The sequence below is a fragment of the Chaetura pelagica genome, unplaced genomic scaffold, assembly GCF_000747805.2.
Source record: "Chaetura pelagica isolate M959 unplaced genomic scaffold, ChaPel_1.0 scaffold47, whole genome shotgun sequence".
NCBI classification, from domain to species: Eukaryota; Metazoa; Chordata; class Aves; order Apodiformes; family Apodidae; genus Chaetura; species Chaetura pelagica.
In genome coordinates this window covers 4566255-4575643 of record NW_009954140.1, presented here as the reverse complement: position 1 = coordinate 4575643, position 9389 = coordinate 4566255, and positions in this window count along the sequence as shown.

Genomic DNA, 9389 nt, shown 5'->3' with positions numbered 1-9389 from the left:
CCCTACTGCATTTAAAATCTGTGTTTTTCTCCTTAACTATAAAGCACGTGAGACGTTTTCACCCGGGGTCCCTCTTAGCAAACATCCCCTTGTTCAAGAGGGCAATGTTTCTTGTCCTCAGGTTTAGAGATGACTCCTCTGGTGCAAAACCCTGAGTGTAAATTAAATGGGTCTGATCTCACCTCAACCTGTCTTACTCCCTCACACACACCCATTTCCCTGGAGGGAGCATTAGAAATCCTCTCTCCATCCTCCCCCATCCAGCCCTCTGAGATGTTCTCCAGAGCATTAATGGTTTCTCTTTAGCTCCTGGTCATGTTTGCAGAGGAGTCTGGCAGGACCAAGCCCAGAGACTCAAACCAACCCCTGTTTGTTTCCTGCACATCCTTTTTTACCTTCCCACTGCTGTGTTTGTGCAAGGCAGAGCCGGGCTCTGACCTGACATCATTATTCCCTCTCTTTCCCCTGTGTCAGGCTCAGCCAGTGTCACCTGGCAGCGCCCTGGTGACTTGCAGCTGAGGATTCAGCCTGGAGAACAGTTTTAATAAGGAGTTTATTCTCAGGCTACCTGCTCAGCAGATGTTTCTGTTTGTTTTGTTTTATGTTTACTTTAATTCTGCTCCTAATGCTCCTTTTACAATGTCTTCTGGCAATACTTCTAGACCTGCACTGGATGGATGATACTCTCTGTTGTTAAAGGCAAAGCTGGGGTGGCTTTGAGCTGTTATCTTCAGATCTCTCCAGTTAGACTTAAGAACTTGCTAAAACACTCAGCTGTAAGTGGTTTTGGTTTTTTTCCCAGGAGAGCACAGGATTTTCCCAGTGCTCCCATATGTCTCTCTGCTCCTCTCCTTGCCCTTGCAGGAACCACTGCACCTCACTGCAAACCAACAGGGTCCAACTGCTGCCCCTCCAAAGCCCACCTCTAACCCAGCCACGGCCAACAGCACCAAGCTGCAGCTTGCTGCAGATCCCCTTTCACTTCCTTGAGGGATAAAAAACCCCTTGACTTTAAAAAGTAGGATTTTCCAAGCAAATAGGCTGGCTGAGACTACAGGAGAGAGAGAGGTATAAGCACAGAAGGGAATGAGCCCACTCATGGTGTGGTGATGGGCTCATCATGGATAATATTAATGCCCAGACAGGGTGAAACCTTTTCTTCTATTCTGAGAATGAAAAAAAACCACCAAACCAAACCAAACCAAAACACCCCAATTTTCTTTTCCCAGTGGCCAGTTGTTTGGCTGGATGGTGACTGAGAGCTTGGGCTCCAGTAAAGGCTGGAGGTTTGGTGATAATATCAAAAAAGGCAGTTGGAGTTTGGGGCCAACTGAGTTGTCATTTCCTGATACTGCTGCTGTCATCCAGCCTTCTGGGGCACTGAAGAGTCTGCAGTGAGCTGTTAAAAGTATTTTGAAACATAAAGTCAAACCCTGGTTCCACAGCTGTTCTCCACGGAGCCAGCTCAGCCTCCTCTTGGATATTGTGCTAAACTGAAGTATTTGAAAAAAAAAAAAAAAGGGGGGGGGGGAGATAAAACATATAGGTAGAAATCAATGGAGCCTTTAAACACTGTGCTGTGAAAAAGGCTGCACTTTACTGTTGTCTTTCTGAACCCTGTGAAATGCTGGGAAACTGTTTTTAATAAACAAGAGTTCAAACAGTGAGGCTCCGTAGCCAACAGTCACGCCTTAAACTCTAAACTTTACATGAAAACTCTCAGATCCCTTTGAACTCTTTTTTTTTTTTTTTTCCTCCCTGGCAGAGGATTCCAGTGTTTATGCATTTTTTTTGAGATTGCTGGCGGGATCATGAGGAGGGTTTTAATATTTTTTTTTAAACAATCTCCTGCCTTCAGAACCCATTAGTGCCCACTAAGAAACATCAAGGCGTTGCTTTGAAGTGCCTTCTGGCTACAGCTCTCTTACACTCTTTGGTTACTGTGCAATCAAATAATTAAATGGAGTCTAAAAAAATTCTCTTACCTGGTAATTAAACACCCCGTGTTGGACAGTTGCAAGGGTTTTTAAAGGCATTGCAAATCTACAAAGACTTGAAACACAAAGGAACTACATGCAACTCGAATAAGTGAGTAGACACTTTCTCCCGGCTTTGGCAACCTGTCCCACAGGCAAGGTGAGAGCTCAGCCTGCTCTTCCCAGCTCAACCAAGGTCAGGGCAGTGTGTCCCGAGGGAGAAAGGACAGAGCAGAGAGTCATAAATTAGCAAAGCTGAACTCTCTAACTTCTTTTTTTTTTTTTTCATTTGTTTGTTTGCTTTGGAATAAACAGTAAGGAAGAAAAAGTTGGAAATCTTATTTTGGCTACTTCATCAAATGCTGAGTTACGGGCCGGAGGCCATCCCAAAAGGCCATGGAGCCCAGTTTGGACTGGAGCTGTGTCTCCAAAGGCTCTGGGCGTTGGGCTCCAGGCAGCACGGCTCTTGGGAACGCCGGGACACCAGGGTCCCCCGCCCTGGGTGGCACGGGGACACCAGGACTGGGATGGGGCTGGCAGGACTCACTCAAGCTCATTCTTCTCCGGAAGGCTGTGGAAGAACAAGGGCATTTTGGTGACAGCTTCAAAAGAGCAGGGCGGGTATTGTGCTGGGGTGTGTTGTGAGCTGGTGTCCAGGAATAATTCCCTGGCTGGGAGGAGAGGGAAAGGGCCACCTCCTCTGCTCCTGCGGAAACTCGTCTCCCTCCAAGGTACCCTTTTGATGGAAGCCTTCTGAAACCTGGTTGTTTCACTTCCCAGAAGTTAGCTGAGAAAGTTTTCTCTGGTTCCAACCTAAATTGGCCCTTCCTTCCTGGAGCTTTACTTTGATCTGGGCATTTGAATCTCAATGCAAAACTCTGGTGCTTTGCCTGCTTTTTGCATGGCAACAACGCAGGGCAGGATTTAACCCCTCCCCAGCCGTGCTCCCCCCCATGTGCCCTGTCAGCTGCCCCCTCGTTATTCACAAACTGTCTTGGGAAACCCCCTCTGGGTACTGGCTGGTTTTGCTGCATCCATCCCCAGAGCAGTGTCCAGTCCCCATCCCTGCCCTTTGCCTCCATCCTGCTGGGGCTGGAGGAGGTTGCTTGGACTCTGAAGGCAGAGACTCCTCACCTGCCCTGTGATCCTTGAACATTTTCACTTGCAGAGGAGAGACACCTTGCTTGGCAGCTTGTTGGGAAGCCTTGGCAAAGGCTGCTGTGTTTGTAGGGCGACAAGAAGCCTCGGGAGATGCAAGGATTAAAGATCTTAGGAAAGATGAGCTTTAGAAAAGGCACAAACCTTTTGCTCCAAGCTCTGCCAGGCTGCTGCAGCCACCTGCAAATACTTGGAAGGGGTGGAGAGTTTCTGCTGACTCTGTGCTGTTTGTATTTTAGGGCAGGATGAGACCTTAGGGGTGAGCTGGGCTCCCTCGCAGGGACGGTGCTGAGGCTGCAGCGCTTCCCCAGGAGGCAGCTCTGCGAGCCGGGGGAAGAGCCAAGGTTGGAGCATCCCAGCCATGCATCCCATTTATCCTTTGACTTTTGAAGGATTTGGGGGGCATGAGAGTTTGCTTTGAGCCAGCACAGCAGAAGAAGAGAAGAAGAGGAAGGCAAGGAGAGCTGGCAGGGCAGCAGGAGCAGGGAGCCGGGAGTGCTGCGACTGCAGATGAGGAGGCAGCGCTGGCCACGGGCATCAGGAATGGGCAGGTGGTTGTTTCAAAGCAGGACGAGCTGTATGGTTCAGAGATGTTCCAGACTCCTGCAGGGCCCAAGACAAATGTTGAAAGCCAGAATTCCCAGAGGGTCTTTCTGTTTTCTTTTTAAAAGATAAAATAATAATAGTAATAAAAAAAGTTCTACCTGTCAAATCTTATCAAGCGAAGCGCTGAATTAAGGAAGGCAGGACTTAATGGGCTTTCTTCCCTAAAAATAGATCTTCTCATGAAAGAGATGAAGGGCATTGCCCAGGGAGGTCAGCCAAAATTGTCTGAAATTACGCTCTCACCTAGATCTGATGTCCAAAATTAGCCTCCTTTCTAGCTACGTGGGTTCAGTGCTCCCTGAAGATTAAATGCATCACAACACTCTTTTAATTTGAAAGAGAGGCTAAACCATACAGTGTGCCATGGCTTCCATGGCAGGGAAATCCAGCTTGACTCTTCATTATGATTAGTAACATGCTAATGAAGGCAGGAGGGAAAGGAGAGTGTGTGTGAGTGTGTGATCAGGGCTGTGCAAAGAGGCTGGGCAAGGCTGTGGGCAGGAATCGAGGACGTTACTGAGAAGGGTGGCAAGGACCTGAACCAGAGCTGCTCTCACCATCCAGAATTTGGCTGATCTTTTTTTCAGAAGGAGAAGGAAGATGATTTGCCTTAAATAATTCTCCAGGCTCCTCTGTGTGGGTGTTTTCTGGGCTCTGTGATTAAGAGAGAGCATTTGAAAGCAATGGGATAGAAACCTTGTTTAAAGACTGAGTGTTCCTTTCTTTTTTCCTTTTTAATTAATCTGAGGTTGCTGCTGGAATAGTTGGAGGAAGGACTTTGAGGAACATGAGGTTAATGGAAGGTGAAAGAAGAAGGGAATAACATTGCCAATAGGAGCCAAGCAGAGTAAGAACCTGCAGATGCTCCAGCCCATCTGGCACAGGTCTGGCTTGTGGGGTTGGGGGAATAAACTCCCCAGGGAAGAAAACAACCTCCAGCAGACTCAGGAAAGGCTGGGGTGAACCAGCAGTGCTGTGAATCCTGGCACCTAAGAAAAGCAGGAGGGAGTTTTCCTGGGGCTTCACCAGTGCAAAGCACCCTTCCCAGCACTGGCACCCTTAAAAAGTTCATGTAGCTATAATCTGTGCTTATGGAAGGAGGGGGATTTTGCCCCTGTTTGGGGGGTCTTAGTTTTACTGTCTGAGAAATGGGTTTGCAGAAGAGTGATGGAAGGTACAGACAGAGCTGATGTGCCTTGGGATGCTGTAAATGGTGTGTTAGGAAGGGCAGGATCCTCCTGTCCCTGCTGCTGCTGTAGAGGGGCTGTGGGATGGTGACAAGTCACTGATTCTGTTAATGGGTTTCAGGGAGAAAGAATCCCCAGATTTTTGCTGCCTGGCCCCTGTATCCACCACCAGTCGATGCAGGGGGCAGCCAGCAGCCCTCCTCTCTCCTCACTTCCCAGAGGGGCTGTGAGAATTTGGGAGGTTTGAGTTGGTTTTCCCACTGGAGAGCAGCCTGGGATGCAGGTTCATGTGTCAGGGCTGTTGGCCTGCCCAGCCACAGGGCTGGGGCTCCTCGTCCTGAGGCACAAACCTCTTCCAGCTGCCCCATGAGGATGTGCCTAGCATGTGAGTTGGTGCCCTCTGTCCCCAGCACTGTCACCAGAAGTGCCTCCTGCTCTGGCACCACATGCCAGGAACTGAAAAGGCAGAGATGGAAATAATGACTCAAGGAGGCTGATGTAATATTACTTTTCATTCTATCCTTGTGATTTTGGGGGCAGCTTTGTGCATTTTTTTGGACGCTGACTCAGATGTTTTGAACCCTTTGAGCTGGGAAACACCAAACATTCAGGGTAGAGTGAGAAGAACAAAACATGTCACTTGTATCTGCTGTGACACTCCCACCAGTGCAGGGCTAGTGGAGAAGCCTGTGAGCAAGGGCTGGGATGCTTTTTGCATCCAAATGCAGCCTGTTTTTTGCTGGAGGAAGCAAAAGGCAGGTTTCCAAAGTCCTTGTCCCTAGACAGCTGTGAGAAGAGAACTGGCCCCATGGCTGCTGCTTCCCCAGCACAGCCCAGCCCCAATTTGAGCCTTTATTTGGGACCAACCAAAAACATTGCTTATTGCCACATATCCCAAACAATTTCCATCTGTGAAACTGGGGAAAGTGGGGAGGTTTTTTCCCCTAACACAATGCTTCTAGGTGGTGTGATTCCCAGCCCATTGCTCCTTCCACGTTCCATGGCCCAAATGCTACTGAGGACCATTAAAGGTCCATTAAGATGTTTTAATTGTCCAGTGATGAGGGCTGGTGTTGTGGTTGACCATGGCCCAGCTGCAGAGCAGACATGGGGCTCTGAGCCTGCCTGGGCCCCACTTGCCATGTCCATGCCAATTACCCACCATGGGCAGGTTTGCCTACCTCCATGGGGCTTGTGGGGCTTGGTGAATGTTTCCATTTGAAAGATGCAAAATGCTGTAAGTGTTAAGGATTGGTGTGATTTAAGTGTGTGGAAGGGTTAGGTCTTGGTCACTCTGTCTTTCCTGCAGCTCCTGAGCTCAATGTTGTAGCTCTTGTTATTGATGTCCCTATCCTGGAAGGACCCAAGCTGGGACATTTTGGATCACTCCTCTGGAAGAACCCAAGCCACCACATTTCCACAGGTAATGTCATGCTGCAAGCAGCTCTGCAGCTACTTTTTTTTCAGCATGAGTTTACATAGCTTGCCTTAAACCTGACAAACTTAGGCTAAACTGAAAAGAAAAACAACAACCCACTTGGGTCAAAATAAGGTTCCTACTTGCTCCCCATCTTCTGTACCATTTGAAAAAAAAATAATAATATGGGTTGGATGTTACACTTTTTAAGCTGTAACAGTAGAACTTTCCCACGCTGCCTCTCCATTTAGCAGCTGACAAGCAAGACCTGTAATCACCATCTTCATCCCAAGACAAGCTGAAAAACAAAATGTTTCTGGAACGCTGAAGGTAGGTGAACATTTTCAGAATGTCACATATTAAGGTGGTGTCTAACAAGCTCCATGTCCCACTTATAATTGAAACAGAAGAGAGTATTCACTTTTCATTCATTTTTAAAAGACTATTCAAACACCCTTTCATCTCTGCTAAACAGCCTGCCATGTATTTGAAGCCATTTTATATTTTGTTTCTACAGACATCCAAAAAAACAGAGGTGAGTATTTTGGAACATTGATAGAAAGATGCAAAGGCTTGTGAGGCACTGAATGGCTTCAAGCTGCCTCAAACACATTCATCTTCCCAAGAAGAATTAGGCACAGTGTGATTCATTTTAATAGCAGAAGAAAAATAATACTACGATGTAGTGCTAAGTTCCCAACCTTTGATGGTAGAGTAAAAAAAGAGAGAGGGGGAAAAAAAATACCTTTCTTCCCTTATGTTGTTGAAGTCTCCCTACACCCATCCGTTATGTCCAGCTTATCAATTAAGATGAGCCCCATGAACTTCAGATGTGTTTTTTTTTTTTTAAAACAAGGCACCATCCATTTAAATGTGTAAAACTGCCTGCAGCTCCCTTGAGCTGCAGGATCCAGTCCTGAGCTCTGTGTACCCGGTGGGAAGTGGGGCCCTTTGATACAAGTTTTACTGATGTTTTAAATGAAGTCTTCTCATGCACACAAAATAACCCAGATAATGTAAAACCTCATAGAAAAAATAAGGTGGAGAGAGGAGGAAGAAAAAAAAAACCCCACCAAAACTAGTAGGTGCCATTGGTGTAGCAGGAAAAAAGGGGCTGGCTTTGGTTACCAACAGGATGGACCAAAAGTATTTCCACAGTTGCTTTCCCAGGGTTACTTGCTTGAGCTGGGGAAGGTCTGGGTGACAGCTGGGAAACAAATCCATCCCTGGAATGGGCAGCTTCCCTCAGGAACAAATTAAGCTGGTTCAGCTATAAATCAGGTTTTGTACCAGAGAAAAGGAAGGCGCAGGGTCAGAGCTCCCCAGCGTTTGTCCTTCTCAGCCATGTCCATCCAATCTCTCCCCAGTTCCTCTCAGCCAACAGGTTCTCCAGGGCTTTGCTCCAGCAGGTGCTACAGATGAGGGGTCCCACCCCAACCACACCCAGGTGAGGTTGTGACCACCCCCCATCACTAACCATGAAGCCCTCTGATGTGCCAGAAATCCAGCACCAGAACCACCTGCTCCATTCCAGCATCCCACCCTGGCCTCACCAGCCCTCTTAGAGCAGGAGAAAGCCCCACTCCTTCCTCAGCCTGGGGAGGCCTGGCCCTGCACTAGGGCTCTGCTAAACTTGTATCTGAAGCTGTAAATGATTTAATCACTGCACTGAGGTGCAGCCCCAGCCTTTGCTTGCCTGACTTGAGCTGCAACTTAGCTCCTGCCAAGGCTCAGTTGCTTTTTCCCAGCTACCACCATATATGAGAAGAAACCTTTTAGGGAATTAAAGGTGAAATTAAAAGAAAAAAAAAAAAAAAGTCAGACAATATTAATTTGAAAAATATAAAATTTTAATAAAGGCTACATCTCTTAATTACAATAATTATTGTACCAAGTAATTTTTTTTTTTTAAATGAAACTCTTTATAATGCATAATTTACAGTATAAGTAGAACAAAATGCCATGGCAAAAGTCATGAGTACAGGACTTGTAATAAAAGGCATAAAATATATTTATACATAAACCCCTTAAACAAGCAAGGGAAAGCTTGAACCCTGAATATAGGGCGACGCATGGGCTCATAAGGCCATGCAGGCACAGGTACTGTACTGATTAATTTTTGAAAACACTAGAGATAGTGTATTAATATTTTCACCATACATTTTTCTACAATATATACAGACTTACACAAAGTAGCAATGGCAAACAGAACGCACAGATTAACTTAATCAACACAAAACCCAACTGTAGAAATGCAAGGTCTTGCTCGGGAAAGGGTCGCTCGGTCCCAACACCCACGCGCACACAAGGGTCGTGGGGAACCTTCACCCACACCTCCCATGGGCCCACAGGGGTGTTGGGAAGGTAAGGCCCAAAGAAACCCAAAACCAAACAAGCAAAAAACCCCAACCAAAAAAAACACCAGACAATGAACCAGGTGCTCCACGTGCTCTGAGCCTGCCCTGCCACAGGTACCCGGTGCTGAACTCCAGGCTGTGCTGACACCGACCTGGACTGGCTACACAGACTGAGCTGGCCAGGTGGGACACACACAGGGTTGAATTTTTTTTTAACCTGGCTTTTGCAAAGTGTCCTTTTGGTGAGCTAAGTATGGAAACGGGAACTGGATGGCTGCTTTACAGGGTTTTGCTCTACCTTGCCTCAACCTCAAGGGGCACTGGGCACTGCACGGCCCCCTCAGCCCTGACAGCAGCAAAGCAAAAACCTCACCCTGCAGAAATCCATGGACAAACTAACAAGTGGCTGTAGTTATATTGCATCTAATGTATTCAGATCTTAAGACCTTTATTTCAAATTAGAGCAGCATAGACTCAAATGCACTGGTCTCTAGATGAATGGTAGGACAGTATTTTTATTTCTGCTTGTATTATTATTATTAGTATTATTTCTTTAGAAAAGTTTTATCTTCACTTGGAGAAGTACTGGGCACAATGTCACTTCTTCCCTCCTCCCCCTTAAAAAAAAAAATCATGAGTGAGCTCATAGCCAAACTCCTAAATTTTAGCTAGTGGGAACAAGATAAAA